At 43.6% G+C, this 16,911-nt stretch overlaps 1 long non-coding RNA gene across 1 annotated transcript in view; it reads right to left on the bottom strand.

Moving 5' to 3' along the window:
- The window catches only part of LOC125163791 (uncharacterized), a 62,099-nt gene extending 45,810 nt beyond the window's left edge, over window positions 1-16,289 (bottom strand). Inside the window, exon 1 of the long non-coding RNA XR_007151561.1 lies at window positions 16,147-16,289. This is a non-coding gene — a long non-coding RNA (uncharacterized LOC125163791). The remainder of the gene's footprint in view (window positions 1-16,146) is intronic.
- Between the last annotated feature and the right edge of the window lie 622 nt (window positions 16,290-16,911).

The following is a 16,911-nucleotide window of genomic DNA, read 5'->3' as shown; positions in this document are numbered from 1 at the left end:
TAACACTGATTCGTTTTGTTTTATTTCATTTCATTTTTAAATGTTTATTTATTTACTTTGAGAGAGTGTGTGTGTTCACAGGTGTGGAAAGGGGCAGAGAGAGAGGGAGAGAGAGAGAATCCCAAGCAGGCTCCACACTGTCAGTGCAGGGCCTGATGTGGGGCTCAATCTCACAAGTGTGAGATCATGACCTGAGCCGAAATCAAGAGTCAGATACTTAACCAACTGAACCACTCAGGTACCCCTTCACTGATTTATTTTAAAAAGAACGTCTAGGTTATAACTGGAATCAGTATCCAATTTGGCTCAAACTTTCTTTGTAACAACATCAGTATCTGAAGCACTAAAGTAGGATCCCAGTAATTCACTTCAGATCTTACAAGAGGCTTTTAGTTCATTAGCCCTTCTTTCTACTATATTTGCTCCATCAGGAACATGAACCGAACACATTAGTATTTATAAACACCCTTATACAACAATGTAAGAAAAAAAAAAGAGTACTTGAGAGTTAACATTCTTTGGACTAGAAAATTCAGTTAATTAAAATATTCTCTAAGCTTCCACTTTAATCAAAGTTTTATTTGAATGTGCTAATGGGTATAGTAAATCACAAGGCTGAGACAAGAAGGAACTCTTTCTGCACTAGAAATGAATGGATCCGAGTGCAGATTTCATCACGCCAGAAAGCCCTTCTGCAACCCCCTACCCCATTGCCCTATTTGATTATCTTCATTGACAATCTGAGCTTATGTTATTTATTTATCAGGTCCTTGCCTCTTTCTTCTCGCTAACATGCCAGCCCTTCAAGGACAGGAACTTTATCTTGTTCAGAGCTACCTCTGTAGTACTCAGAGCAGTGCCCAGCACATAGTACGTGCTCAATAGATAGCCATTGAATGAATAAACTATTAGAAATTAGTCAAAGGGTCTTTGACTTCCATTGGCTTCCCCCATTGGGCCAGCATGGTGTGGAATTTCATGTAATCCTTGCAACAAGCATAGTAGGATGAGGGTGTTGGTCCCATCCTACACACGAGGAGATGAACAGACAGCACGACTTCTCAGCGAGTTAACACCAGAATCCAGAAGAATAGCTTTTTCTCTCCAAGGGTTGGGTGAGGATGGAAGGATGGTGAAAGAAAATATGCAAGTGTCAGCCTGAGTTTTAACTGAGAGTAGCAGTGGGGTTAGCTGGAAACCTAGACCTTCGCACAGGCTCAGCCTAGTCACTGGGGCCTCAGGTCTGCCTGGCTTACTTACCCTGCTCTGCTCAAATGTCCACTCCCACCCGGGCTTTATTTCTCCTAAGAAACCATCACTCAGCTCCCTTCCTTTCCAGGGCATTTCCTCTGCACACCCAGGCAGAGGGGGCCGTGGCTCTCAGAGACTGAGGGGACTATTATGTCTGCTGTATCCATGCCGACGTGGTCATTGGTGCCTCCTGTGGGGTGAGATGTAGGTACAGAAAGGCCCCTTACCCACAAGCCTCTTCTCCAGCAATCCCACAATGCCTACATTTCCGCTACCAGAATTCCACTTTTGATTGAAACAAGGTGTTTTCAGAAGGTATCTGTTAAAATACAGATTTATTGGTTTACTTATTTTACCTTGGAAAGGATCATGGACACTCATTAATGATCTGACGTGAATTATTGTGTAAGATTAAACATCTGAGAGCAGATTTCTGAGACAACGAATGCTTAAATAGGTAAGTGTGGTTGGGGCAGGTGGGAAGAGGTGGGTGGGGGTGAGGAAAGAAGGAAAGGAACACATATGTGCCAAGCAAGGATTTCAGAGTCCTAATGAAGACATGATCGAACATAAGGTGTGATCCTCATTATGGTGGAGTCACTGTATATTTATCAGGCACATTTAACTGATCTTAATTTAAAATGAGAGAAAGAGAGAGACTGAAAGAAAACTTAAATAAATCTACATACCATGGATACCGTGGGACCCCTGTCATCCCACTTAACGGCCCATGTGCCCCACAGTGCGTGAAATGAAGGAAGCATGAAATGACTGGTCTCGTGTCCTGGGGGCCTCTCAGAGTGTGAGCAGCTCCCTAGGCTGTGAGGGATTCTAGTGTTTGGAGATACACATTTTCCCCCATACAATATGGCCCCCAATTAGAAGACAACTACTTCACCAGGTGTTCCATTAAAGAAACATTATGGACACTGGAAGAAAAAACAACCTGCGTTGGATTTAGTGGCAAGTAGTGGTTATCTTTGACTTATTCTTGATTCCTTTCTTTCTCCCACACCCCATCCAACCCCTCAGTTACCCCCATCAACTCGCCCTCCAAAGCATAAACTCATCTGTCACTACCCCCCCATCCCCGCCACCGCCCCAAGTCCGAGCTCCCAGCATCTCCTGCCTTCACTGCTACAAATTTCCTCCCCGGTCTTCGTGTTTCCCTCCTCCCACACTGCCATCCCTCTCCATGCAGCTGCCAGAGAGAGCTTGAAAAGGGAGACCGGTCACATCCTGCCCCTGCTCAGAACCCTCCTGGCACACTTGGAAAACAAATGAGCCCGGAATGATGTAATTCCCCACCTTAACCGCCGGCCTTAGTTTGGACAACTTCCCCTTAGCCTGCTTTACTCTGGCTCATTCTCTCCTTAGGAGCTTTATCCCGGCTGTTCCCTCTGCCTGGATGCTCTTTCCTTTAATCTTCACGTGGAGGCTCCTTCTTATCACTCAGATCCCCGCTGAAATACTTGTGCTGTTGGAGGGGCCTTTCCTCATCATTCCCTCTTACTCCTAAGTCTGCGAGTAATGCTTAATGTTCACAGAAGGGTGAGGACTGTCCCCCTCCACCAAATAGCTGGGACCCATTAAAGCAGTGACTTTGCCTATCTTGACCACCTTTGGAGAAAGGTCTCTGACATGCAGTACAGGCTTCAAGTGAATTCATCAAGGACACACCTAACTATCTTCGTTCTCTGCTTACTTGCTCATTTCAGAACCTGACCCCTGGGGAAAAAAAATATGGGTCCACTATGAAAATAAATAAACATTTTATAGATGAGGAAAGTGAGCCTAAAGAGATTCAGTAATTTGCACACACATTTGGAGCACAGCACATGTGAGGCCACTTCTCATGACCTTTAAGAAAATATATTTTCCGCTTTAAGAGAGAAGACAGTGGCTCTTCTCAGCTGGAGACAGGTACTTCAACAGGGTAAAGTGTCAGTCTCTACAGAATACAAGTCCTCATTTAGAAATAACACCTATACAAGAAAAAAAAAATAACACCTAAAGTGTGTGTCCATTTGGGTTTAATCCAAAGGACCAATGACAAACGAGTCTCTGGTGTTTAGTGTGGGCCCTGGAGACCAGGGTCCATCAGCAGAGGAGGCTGGGCTGCACGTCTTGGAGCCTGGGCAGCCTCACACTGTACTCTCAGCTCATGGTATCTCTAGATCCCGTGACTTTCTCTAGAGGCAAACTCCCTTGGCTATCTTGTCAGGAACACCCAGGAAAACATTGGAATCAAGATTTGAGTGGCAGTTTGTTGGGTCAGACCAGAAGAGTCAAGAATCAGAATCCCAGGGCTACTAGGAGTCTTGAAGATCGTCTAGTTCAAGGGCCCATCCATTGCCTGGACCCTCTCTACTCCATCCCACCACTGCCCCTTCTGAGCTCAAACACCTGCAGCAACAGGGAGGCTCTTCCCCTTGCGGAAGCTCCCATCTCTCCAAAGATCTAGTCAAACTAGACTATTAGAAAACTTGGCCTGTATTGATTGGAGGATCTGTCTTCCTTTTGCTTTTCTGCTCACCCTCGTGACAGTTCAAGGCCTTTTAACATGGAAAAGCGGCTCTGTTTCCTCTCCTTCAGGCCAACCTCCTACTTCCTTCAGCCTCAGCTACCTTCGCAGGGATAATCTTGGGCCCTTTCACTAATCTGATTACATTTTCCAGTCTGTCTAAATCCCTATTTCAATGCCGTGCTCAAAATGGTGAACAACACTCCACATAGGATCTGATATGTTGTGTACAGTATGTGTTTCAGACAGTGTGGAGATATCATCCCTCATTCTGTATTTCTCTTAGGGCGGTGCAAGCATATGGACGACCATGTGCCTCACATGTCTATTGCTGTGCTTACCATCCGATGGAATGCCTCCGTCTTTCAACACCCTCGCCTGCATACATAGGTATCTCAGAATCAAGGAACATTTTAGGGAAATTAGACACCACAGAAATGGTTTCATATGCATCCTGTGGACTCTGGTCAACCAGTTCTGATGTTCCAGCCTTTACCCGTAGCAGGGGCCTCATCAGGACCTCATTCTAGGGGCAGAGCTTGAGGACTATGGGCCAAGTCATACATAGTCATGGTCCTAAGGAACCCAGTTCAGGTGGCCAGGGCTGGTGTTTTAGCATCTGATCTTACAGGTGTGGGCATCGTCGGGAATTGTGCAGAGCTATAGGGTTGACCATGGGAACGTGAATCCAAAGATAAGTCAAAGCCTGAAGGGTCACTCTACATGTTTGTGATAAGCAAGACATGCTTATTACCTCGTAAAAGCCCCAGACATTGTCCAGTCCAGATCCTTTCTAGCAAAGATCCAACACACAAGTGAGCAATATCCAGAAGTCTGGGAACAGTCTGGAGAAACTGGGTTCTCAGATCTGAGAATTAGGACACTGGGGTGCACAGCGGTCCTCAGTATCAGAGAAACCAAAATGCAGGTCAGGAATCAGAACGGGGACACTGAGGTCAGACAGACACTGACTGCATGATGAATTGCAGCCTGATTCCAATTCAGCAACCTATTTCCTCACAGCCTGTAAGTGGAAGTGAGAAGGAGCCTCATCTTTGCTTGTTGTCCAACAGCATCAAAGGCTCACCTTCTCCTGTGTTCTCTGGCTTCCCCCGCGGAACCTCTGGCAACCTCGTCTCTGGGTCCCAGCACACACAGTCAGGTCTGCACATTCCCTGAATCACCAAACAGTAACAGCTGGTGCAGCTATAGATGCAAAATGCAAATTAGCCAACTACCACTCGATCTTTGTTTCCATTTTAAAAACCGATACCACAATTTCCCCCTTGTCTTCAAGCAAAGTTAGGTGCCCCTTTAATAAACGTTCATTGTATGCTGTGTTTTCCTTTCACGACTTTCGCCACAAACACAAGTAATTGTCTGTGTAGTAATTTGTTTGGTATCTGTCTTGATAGACGGCGAAAACAAGCACTATGTCCGTCTTATTCATTGCCTTATCGCTTAGTACCTAAAACTATGTCTGGCACACAGTGTGTTCATAAATATTACACAAATACAATGAGCAAGACAAATCAGGGCCAGAGGTGGGATTCCACTTTGAGACCAAGATATTTCTATTACTCCTTATGTAGTCTTTTCTTTTCTTTTTTTTTTTTTTTCAATGTTTATTTATTTTGGGGACAGAGAGAGACAGAGCATGAACGGGGGAGGGGCAGAGAGAGAGGGAGACACAGAATCGGAAACAGGCTCCAGGCTCTGAGCCATCAGCCCAGAGCCTGATGCGGGGCTCGAACTCACAGACCACGAGATCGTGACCTGGCTGAAGTCGGATGCTTAACCGACTGCGCCACCCAGGCTCCCCCTTTTTTTTTTTTTTTTTTTACTCCTTATGTAGTCTTAAAGGTTAAAAGGTTTACCAGCTAGCCCACTCCATTGACTCAGACAGTTTGGGATCTGGTGCCTGATTCACTCCCAGCCTGTTGACAATATCCAGCCATCTTTGATGTCACCTCCCTTATCCATTTTTCTGGTGTCCTTCCTCATTTTCCTGTCTTTGGATGCCAATTTCTTCCACCTCTGTTCTCTGGTATGGGTCTGACTTTCTTATTTAAAGGACTGTGGATACTATTTTTACTTGGTTTGTTTTCTTCCTATACTATAGGCTGTGGTATTCTTGTATTTAAGGCCACCAATGTTGGATTGTCTTTTTGCATATTTTGTGAACCCTTAGCAAGTTCCTACAGGAGTCCTTCTGCCAATCCAGCCTCCCTGAAAGGCCAGATGCTATGGCCTGGATGTCTCTGCAGAATTCAGTTGACTCATTTTTGTGATTAATCCAAGGGGACTTTTATTCAACATTTATTTACATAATGATACAGAAAATTTAAGACTTCCTCCTTCTCCAAAATTGACAGTAATTTTTGAGGGAGGTGCTCTTTTACAACAGAATGGAGGAGAGAGAATTGGGACAATATCTAAGACAAAGACATCAAGAGGGGCAAAGTTAAATATCTTTGGCTAGTTAAGAGGCATAGGCTGGCCATTTAATGAGCCACAGCTTCCAAATCTCTAAAATAAAGGAATTAGATAGTTTCTCAAGTCCTTTCCATTATGATTGTCTAGTATTTTGAATTTTAGAAAAAAGTTCTTTATAGAAATATTATTTTAAGAATAATCGCTGTCACAGTTTGAACAAAATCAGAACTTTGTGTTAATTTTTTCATAGTCCAAGTTGGATTTACATTTGTGCCTTTGACAAAATAAGTATTGGCTTTTTAGATTTTTTTAATTACCATGGGACTAGCATATTGACATGGTTCTCAGAGCAATCTTAGAGCACAGGGAACTGCTTGTAATTCTAGTAATCCCGCAGTAGGTTACTCACACTTTGGTATTTGGTTTGACATTTATTTTTCTTCTTCACTCAAATTGATTTAAATATCATTAACCTCCCAAAATGCACCAAAGGGTAATTGCATTGACTATTTTGGCTCTGCCCAGCTATTACTTTGCAATTCATCTTTTACGGCAAAACTTCCCTTGTGAGCAGACCAAGGAGGGCTGAGCTTGAAACTTGGTCACACCTTCTGAACAAGCGTAGAGCCTATTTTAAATGTAACTGAAGCAAATCAAAGGATAGGACAAAACACTTGCTAAATGGCAAATGGCTGATTTGGAACTGCGTATGTGAGAGTGTATGTTAGGCGAGGTCTGAATGGAACTGTTGAATTGTGCTGCATGACAAAGGAAAAAAGGATAAACCAATTCCCATGAAGGCATCTTTGCTGAAAAATCTCCCTGATTGATTACACATCTCACAACATGGGTTAACTTGAAAATTCAAGTAACCCAAAGGCTTCTAAGAGCCCATCAAAGAAGAGAGCAAGGACCTTTGGGACTGTAGGACTAACAGTCTCCAAATAAGATACTTTTCTTCCCAGGGGGTCAGAGCCTAGAAAAAAAGAAGAGAATAAGGCAGTCTCTGTTACCTAGGAATGTAAATATTTTGGGAAACCGGTTTTTTGAAATCTCCTTTTTCTAACGGAGATTCCAAATCTTGGGGAGTTTGGGTTTATATGGGAGGAATCTCCCACCGTCATCTTATCCTTCTAAATATCTGTCATGATATTAATGTGGGTTCTGTTGAAACTGAAAAGGAGCACTACTACGGTGGTTCTAACCCTAAACTGAAGCAGTTTTCCTCGTGATTCTTCTGCTGAATTTGTGTTATGGATCTTACTTTGCTAATAAAGCAGCCAGTGCCCTGCCTTTAGGACAAAGGAAGAGTCAGCCAAGATGGGGCACTGAGCAGACAAAAGAATAATAACAAGGCAACAAGGGGCGCCTGGGTGGCTCAGTCAGTTAAGCATCTGACTTTGCCTCGGGTCACGATGTCACTGCTTGTGAGTTCCAACTCTGCGTCGGGCTCTGTGCTGACAGCTCGGAGCCTGGAGCCTGCTTCGGATTCTGTCTCCATCTCTCTGCCCGTCCCCTGCTCGCTCTCTTTCTCTCTCTCAAATGTAAAAAAAAAATAATGATAACAATTTTAAAAACATCAAAAAAATTTTGAAAACTAAAATTTAAAAAAAAAAAACACAAGGCAACCAAAGCAAAAATAAACAAGTGGGACTATGTCAAAAAACCTGTACAGCTAAGGAAACGAACAAAAACGAAAAGGCAACCTACCGAATGGGAGAAACTATTTGCATATCTGGTAAGGGGTTAATATCCAAAATATGTAAGGAACTCATGCAACTCACTGGGGGAAGAAAGCAATCTGATTTAAAAATAGGCAGAGAAACAAGGGGCGCCTGGGTGGCGCAGCCGGTTAAGCGTCCGACTTCAGCCAGGTCAGGATCTCGTGGTCCGGGAGTTCGAGCCCCGCATCAGGCTCTGGGCTCATGGCTCAGAGCCTGGAGCCTGTTTCCGATTCTGTGTCTCCCTCTCTCTCTGCCCCTCCCCGTTCATGCTCTGTCTCTCTCTGTCCCAAAAATAAATAAACGTTGAAAAAAAAATTTTTTTAAATAAAAAAATAAAAATAGGCAGAGAAACTGCATGTACATTTTCCCAAGGAAGACATACAAGTGGTCAACAGGCACATGAAGAGGTGCTCAGCATTACAAAACACCAGGGAAATGCAAGCCAAAACCATAAGGAGATACTACCTTACACCTGTTAGAATGACTATTATCAAAAAGACAAAAAATAACAAGTGTTGGCAAGGCTGTGGAGAAAAGGAAACCCTTTTGTACTGTGGGTCATAATGTAAGTTGGTATAACCACAGCAGAAGCAGCAGGAGGGATGCTCAAAAATTTAAAAATGGGGTGCCTGGGTGGCTCAGTCTGTTGAGTGTCTGAATCTTGATTTTGGCCCAGGTCATGATCCCAGGGTCACGACATCAAGGCCCCCTCCACCCACTCCCATCTGACTCCATGCTGAGTGTGGAGCCTGCTTGGAATTCTCTCCCTCTCTCTCTCCCTCCCTCCTTCTCTCTCTCTCTCTCTCTCTCTCTCTCTCTCTCTGCCCCTGCTCTCCTTCTTTCTCTCTAAATAAATAAATAAATAAATAAATAAATAAATAAATAAATAAATAGAAATAGAACTCCCACACCATCCCACAGCCCCACTTCTGGATATTTATCTGAAAGAAACAAAAACACCACTTCAAAAAGATACCTCTGTGTTGATTGCAGCATTATTTACAATAGTCAAGAGGTGGAAACAATCTAAGTGTGCCCCGACAGATTAATGAAATGGATTATTCAGCCAAGGAAAGGTAGGAAATCCTGCAACATAGATAGACCTTGAGGGCACTATGCTAAGTGAAATTGGTCAGAGAAAGACAAATACTATGTGATCTCCTTTTACCTGGAATATTTAAAAAAATGAACTGAAAGATACAGAGAATAAATTGGTAGTTGCCCAGAGGCAGGTGGGAAGGTGGGTGAAATGGGTGAAACTGATCAGAAGGTACAAACTTCCCCATAGAAGATAAACAAGTTCTAGGGATGTAATGTACAGCATAATGACTATATTAGCAACATTGTATATTTGAGAGTTGCTATGAGAGGAGATCTTGAAAGATCTCATAACACACACTTAATAACTATGTGTGTAACACGATGGATGTTAATTAGACTTACTGTGCTAATCATTTCACAATATATACATATATCAAATCCTTATGTTGCACGTCTAAAACCAGTACAATGTTATATGTCAACTGTATCTCAATTAAAAAAAAATTTTAGGGGTGCCTGGGTGGCTTAATTGGTAAGGGTCTGACTTTGGCTCAGATCATGATCTTGCAGTTCATGAGCCTGAGCCCTGTGTCAGGCTTGGAGCCTGGAGCCTGCTTTAGATTCTGTGTCTCCTCTCTCTCCGCCCCTCTCTTACTCATGCTCGCTCTCTCTCTCTCTCCCCCCCCCCTCAAAAATAAATAAATACATTTTTTAATGTAAAAATATTTTTAGAGAATAAAAACTCAAATTCTTGTAGAGATCCTATTTTGTGGGGAGTTCATATACTTTCCCTGTGTATTCCCCTCCCTTCTCAATCTTCCCTCTCTCCCTCCTCTAGCATTTCCTCCTTTTCTATAGGTCACTCTTTTCTTACCCAAGTCTTGAAACTTGACAACTCCAACCCTGGATTGGCAACACCGAGTATCTCAAGAAATGTTGGAATATTCTCCCAGGAATACTGCTCTATTCAAATTAAAGTTTAAAAAGTGTATTTTCTCTCTTAAAAATCGGAAGCAGTCTCTCTCTGGTTTCCAGGTCTGTTTGTAAGGAGCTTGGGAGTTTCCACCCCACTCTACCAACTGGAGAGCTGAGCAGACTGAAAAATTAACAACTCTTATTAGATCTGCTAGACATGGAAGGACACAGGGCAAACCACTGCCCCCCAAGACTGGGGAGACAGACAGGAGAATACAGGGGGTCATGGCTTTCGGGAGCAGAAACTTGCCAGCAGAAAGTGCCCTGGGGACCAGTTATCAGGGTAGGAAAACCTGAACTGAAACGGAGGAGTTGCTGGAGACTCAGTGCAGACAACACAGGAAAGTTAAAAACTCCAGGGGACCGAGTCATAGGGGAGCCCTCACAAAATTATGAGATTTAACTCAAGCAGCGCGGTCAGGTTCCCACAGTAAATATCAGGGGAAAATCCCCTTGTGTTTCTTGCAAGGTGGAAAGGGAACAAAACCATTCTCAAATATGCAAGAGCACTCTGTTCTCCTTAAGACCTGCCCTGAGGGGGAAACTAGTTAACCAAAGCCTAACTTACTGGGATATCATCAGAGCTGAACAACCATGAGGGAAAGAAAATACCCAACTGCAGCCCACTCCAGACAATCCCCCCTAAGGGATAGGGGAATGAAGAGAAAAAAATCCAAAAACAGTTGCAAAGTTTGAATTTAGCACAGGCTCAGTAAAAGACTGAGACCTAGGGGCGCCTGGGTGGCTCAGTCGACTGAGCGTCCGACTTCGGCTCAAGTCATGATCTCACGGTCCGTGATTTCGAGCCCCACATGGGGCTCACTGCTGTCAGCGTAGAGCCTACTTCAGATCCTCTATTCCCCTGTCTCTGCCCCTGCCCCACTCCTGCTCCCCTTCTCTCAAAAATAAACATTAAAAAAAGAAGAAGAAATGACAAGCCAATTGAGACAGAACAAGCATCAGAACCAGACATGGCAGGGATGTTGGAAATATCAGACGGAGAATTTAAAACAATGCGATTAATATGCTAAGAGCTTTAGTGGATAGAGTAGATGGCATGCAAGAACACGTGGGCAACATAAGCAGAGATGGAAATCCTAAAAAAGAAGTATTCCTAACCCATTCTAGGAGGCCAGCTATCAGGCCATGAAAAAATATGGTAGAATCTTCAGTGGATATGACTAAGGGAAAGAAGACAATCTGAAAAGGCCGTATGATGCTGGCTGCATGATGTTCTGTAAAGGGTAAAACGATGGAGACAGGAGAAAGGTCAGTGGTTGACAGGGGTGAAGGAGGTGGGGAGGGAAGGGATGCGTAGGTAGAGCACACAAGGCTTCTGAGCAGTGAAAATTACCTTGAAACACACCATCATGATGGATACATGTCATTATACATTTGTCCAAGTCTATAGAATGCTAAACACCAGCAGTTAACCCTCAGGTAAACTATCGACTGTGGGTAATTATGTTTCAATGTAAGTTCATCAGTTGTAAAACATATAACACTCTTGGGGCACCTGGGTGGCTCAGTCAGTTGAGCATCCGAATGGTTCACATCATGATCTCATGGCTCATGGGTTCAAGCCCCACATCAGGCTTTGATGGCAGCACAGAGCCTGCCCTGGATATTCTGTCTCCCTCTCTCTCTGCCCTGCCCCCACACGCATGTGGGCACGCTCTCTTTCTCTCAAAAAAAAAAAAAAACAAACATTAAAAAAACTTTTTAAATATATCACTCTGGTGAAGGGTATTGCTAATAGAGGAGGGTGGGGGTGATGCAAGGTGATATGAGAAATCTCTACCTTTCCCACAATTTTGCCATGACCTAAAACTGCTCTAAAAACAAAAGTCTAAATCATTTTTTTTAAGCTTGACCATAAAATATTTTTTAATGTCTTCAAACGGGGCATAGTGAGGGATTTGAGAAAGAAAATATAAGGAAGTTTCAGAAAACTAAACAAAGTTAATACACAACCACCATAAACGGATAGGAAATGGTTGGAATCTACAAACATATTGTAGAGTTGAGAGAAAAAGAACCACCAGATCAACATGCAGGGTGAAGCAGAATGGGATGGTTGTTCACCAGAATCCACTCCCACTTGTTTTCACAGTGATGATGGAGGCTGATGTGTAGCCCAGGGAGCCACTGCATCTTGTGTGGCCCCTTGGAGGGGAGGGTGGTCATGTGAATGGCCAATAGAAGGAAGTGTGCCGTTTCCAGACAAGCCTGTAACATCTGGCAAGCACGCCTCTCCACATTCTTCCCACTTCCTGCTGGCTGCAATCTGAACTCGGAACGCATAGAGACAAGGAAATGGTTTAGATGATGGAGAGTAAGACAGAAGCAACCTGGGTCCCTGAGCCACCACATGGACAAAGATTCTTGCTGACCTAGAGCACCCATCCTGGACTGTGAGGTGAAAAAAGAAACCGACTTCTATCTTAACTGAGCCATTATATTTTGGGTCTCCTTGTTAAAACGATTTATTCTGATGCTAATAATTTAGGTGCTAGTCTTTAGAAGTTAAATCCAAAGCTGATCAACAATGGGACTTTTTGTCAACAACCTTATCGTTGTTTTCTCAGTGGGGGGCTCTATCTCCGTGTCACTTCCTGACTGTGGGCCCTCTGAAGACTGGAATCACGCCTCCCCTCTACTTAACCGTTGGCACAGAAGCACTGAGCACGCACCTCAACAGCAGTCATGTCAGGTAATGCTCCATAGCGATGATGGGGTGACAACTCTCATGAACCCTTGTGAAATAAGTCTACGTGTCTTTGTCTCCCTGTCCATTTGCAAAACTGGCTGAAGTCAGCAGGAAGGAAACCTAGCGTCAAGGTCACTCGTTCTCTGTGCCCGCTGATAACCACGTATAACCGACACCCATGGTGCCCTTATTTTCCCTTCTTCCAGGATGCAGCAGCGGTCCTGTGGGATGCCACCTGACCAGTGGCAACTTCTTTCACCAAACCATTGTCCGTACGAACGTTCTATCATCCTGAAGCTCCCTTGTGTCTATGATGATTGGCTTACCACAGCGTCTCTTGGGTCTCACTCCTTCCGTGCTGCTAGAATCTTCTTTAGTGCTTTTATAAAAGGCCTTGGATGCTCAGCCATCAACCTCACTTCCACTGCCTGACCACAGCCCATCTCTCCCTAAGAGTAACTTCGAGGTAAGTGGTTACCTTAGGATGGATCAATTCTTATCATTTTTGCAGAATATTGTAGATAAGGTAATTAACTATAGGAAATGCTAGAGGTCCAAGTAGCAGACATACAATACCAACTGTCTGTTCAAATCTATTTCTTAGTTGGCACGTGGCACGGAAGACAGCGCTGTTACAGTAAAGGATCAATCTTATTTCCTTGTGGTGTATTGGATTCAAACCCTAGTAATAGTTCACATGTCCAGAAATTAGCCACCTGACAATCTCACTCATCTTGATCACAGCTCAAAGTCAGAATGTAAGGAAAGGGGCTTCTGGGTGACTACCATAGAGGAGGAGATGGGGGTTGAATGGAAAACAGAGATGACTCACAACCTGGGCACTGAAGGGCACGTGTTTTGCTCAGAGAAGAGCTCCCAAGCCCCTCCATCAATGCCTGTGTTCTTTTTAATTAATAGTTAAGATAACTGATTTCATTTGGATTCCCAGTTCACAAGTAACCAGAAACAAAAGCTGATCACAACAAATGATACCTCAGAGACCGAACATGATGATAGAGACAAAAAAAAAAAAAAGCTATTAAAATGAGTACAACTAAGAAACCCACAGAGTCCAGGGGGCATTTAGTAAGTAACTCACTCACCAACTAGCCTTCATCCCCTGAGGACACCTCTGTATTTTTATAATTCAGTTCCACAAGTGATACACTCAGTAGGTTTTTAAGCTTTGGTTTTAAAAACAACAGACTCTAGTTATCTGTAAATTTTAATGATGCTGAATTTCTCGCTACCAAGAAATGCCTTTAAATGAGATATTCTTAACTCATTAATAGAGATAAAGTCTCAGGATTAATTGGCCTGTGTTGTATATACTGCTTATCTAAATTAGACCGCCCATATCCTAAAATACACTCACTCCAGAGGAGGCCAGCACTGGAGAAGCATGAGTGTTCTCCTTGGTGACAAAAGAAGTAGTTACACGGGACGCCTGGGTTAAGCTCAGGGGGTTAAGCGTCCAGCTTCAGCTCAGGCCATCATCTCATGGTTTGTGAGTTCGAGCCCCGTGTCAGGCTCTGTGTTGACAGCTCAGAGCCTGGAGCCTGTTTCAGATTTCGGGTCTCCCTGTCTCTTTGCCCCTCCCCTGCTTGCACTCTGTCTCTCTCTCTCAAAAATAAATAAACATTAAAAAAAAATTTTTTTAAAGAAGCGGTTACATAACTTGCCCAGCCTGGAGGTGACCAGGACACTTGTAAGGCGCATGCACACTTTCTTGAGGATGGCCAGATGGCAACAAGCCCAAGATATGGCTGGGATACGAATCAGAGCCACCCTCGTGGCTTTTGCACTCACAAAGCTGAGTGTCTTCTCTGCAAAGTTACTGAAGGAGGTAGTCCCCACCTAAAACACCTTTCCACTTCTACCCTTATCTATCACCTTCCTCTTCCCTTAGGTCAAGTTCAAGGCCTACTCTTGCCCACAGTGCCCTCCCTTACCACATACGCCCTTCCTGGTCTCTCTCTCTCTCTCCTCTGCAGTCTGCTCATATTACTATCCGGAACATTCGTTTGGTGCTTGCCGTAACTGTTTTATACCGTCAGCTCTCATTTCCTTGCAAACTGGTGAGTGAGGTCCTGGAGGCCACAGACTGTCTTAGAGGCCTTTGAATCTTCCATTGAAAAGAGCATGGGGCCTTGAACATGGCATACCTTCAATAAACACAGGACTGTTCTGTTCCCTGAGCAAATGTTTATTGACTGCCTGCTATATGTCAGCTACACAAAATCCCTGTCCTTGTGGAGTTTGTAGTCTAGCGGGTAAAGACAGACAGTAAAACACATTTAAAATGGACTGGATGCTAGTATTAACTGCTAACGAGAAATAACTATAACATGAAATCTGGGCGGTGGGGGAAGCTTTCAAATTTTAGATTGTGTGATCAGGGAGAAAGTGATCTTTGAGTGAAGACCTGAAGAAGTTGGAGAGTGAGCCATGGAGACACCTGGGGGAAACACGTTTCAGATGGGCATCAGCAGACACTACTGTTGAACCTCTCAGTTTTCAAGTTGGGATATTTATTTTTTAAATAAATAAATGTACATTGATATCAACTTTAAAAATGTCCTGCCTATTATATGTAATATAGATTTTATATTGTCTATAATAAGGGTAGAATTAACATACTATTATTAACTTTTCAAGTATTTGCATTAAGATATACATGTACACACACAAACACACACACACACACACACGTATACATATAGTGATTTAATAAGACTGGTGTTAACAGCAACTTCTGTCGAATCCCTGGGAGCAGGACATTTTAAGCTGTAAGAACACGAGCCACATTAAACAAATCACTACTCATACCTTAGAGGATTAGACTGAGAGTCTTAAAATTTTTGTGCCCTTGGCCATATTGGCAGGTGATATCACTCCTTAGATTATCAGCCCCAGGCAGTTAGTTTACTTTGCCACAGAAGAAGCAAGATTGGCCCTAACGGATGGAAGAGCAGTCTCACTTGGGGCACATTATCAATGACGCTGTTAGCAAGCACTTCCATTATTAGCTCCTGCCAGAAATTGTAGTCAGGATACCTCCTTAGCTACAAGATACACTGACAGCGTGAATTTTGCCCATCATGAGGTTTGGTTTCCGGCTAGTCTGGAGTTGCCCCGGAGGGGCTCAATCTGATTGGCTAAGCAGGTTATTGCCTAGCCAATCAAAATACAGTTACGTAGTTTCCCCTTATCCATGGGAGATATATTACAGGACCCCCAGTGGATGCCTGACAGCATACATAGTACCAAACCATATATATATACTGTGTTTTTTTTATATATATATGTGTGTGTGTGTGTATATATATATATATATATATATATATATATACCTATGATAAAATTTAACTTAAAAATCAGGCACCATAAGAGATTCACAACAATAAGAATAGGACATCTATGACAATATACTATAATAAACGTTACTCTGTCTCTCTCAAAATATTTTATTGTACTGCACTCACCCTTCTCTTGTGATGATGCGAGCTGATTAAATGTCTACTCAACGAAAGGAAGTGATGTAGGCATTGTGTCGTAGCGTTGGGTGACTATTGACCTTCAGACGCTATGTCCCGGGGAGGATCGTCTGCCTCCGGATATTGGTTAACGGCAGTAACTGAAACCACAGAAAGTGAAACCACAACCACAGATAAGGGGGGACTGCTACAGTCAAGACACCAGTTGAAGAAACTTTTCCCAGCCCGGCACTACAGCGGCCTCTGGCAATGAAGGTCAAAATGAAATGTGAACGTACTGTCCTGTCGTAACTTCTCTTTCCTTCTCCAATGGGCCAAACTATCCTCTTGCTTACTTTCCTTAAAGACCAGAGGTAGTAACCTCAAAGCTACTGTCAACACGAGATAGCATCAAGATTTTTGTCCTTTGGGAACAGCTGCATAAGATCACGTCTCCTCTCCATGTCCCTTCCCACCCAGAGCCCCTGAGCGGCCATAACGCTCAGCCTTGAGGGAAGGTCTTGCCTCTCCCTCCACCATCCTCTTTCACCGCTCCCCCCATCCCGCCCTTCTCTTCTGGAACTCCACAGCTGACTTTTGAGAGTTACTTTCTGCCAAGACTTTTTTTTTTAAACATCTGGTGTCTGTGCCACTGCCAAGCTGGGATTGACTTACCGAACACAAGGACATTCGAAATCCACAGAGTCAGATCAATCTTTAATGAAAAACCAACAAACATTCAAAAGCTGCCACTAAGCAGCTACGGGTTGAAGG

This window comes from Prionailurus viverrinus, chromosome B1 (genome assembly GCF_022837055.1).
Source record: "Prionailurus viverrinus isolate Anna chromosome B1, UM_Priviv_1.0, whole genome shotgun sequence".
Taxonomy (NCBI): Eukaryota; Metazoa; Chordata; class Mammalia; order Carnivora; family Felidae; genus Prionailurus; species Prionailurus viverrinus.
Note: the sequence above shows the minus strand (reverse complement) of the source record. Positions and strands in the feature narration are given on the sequence as shown.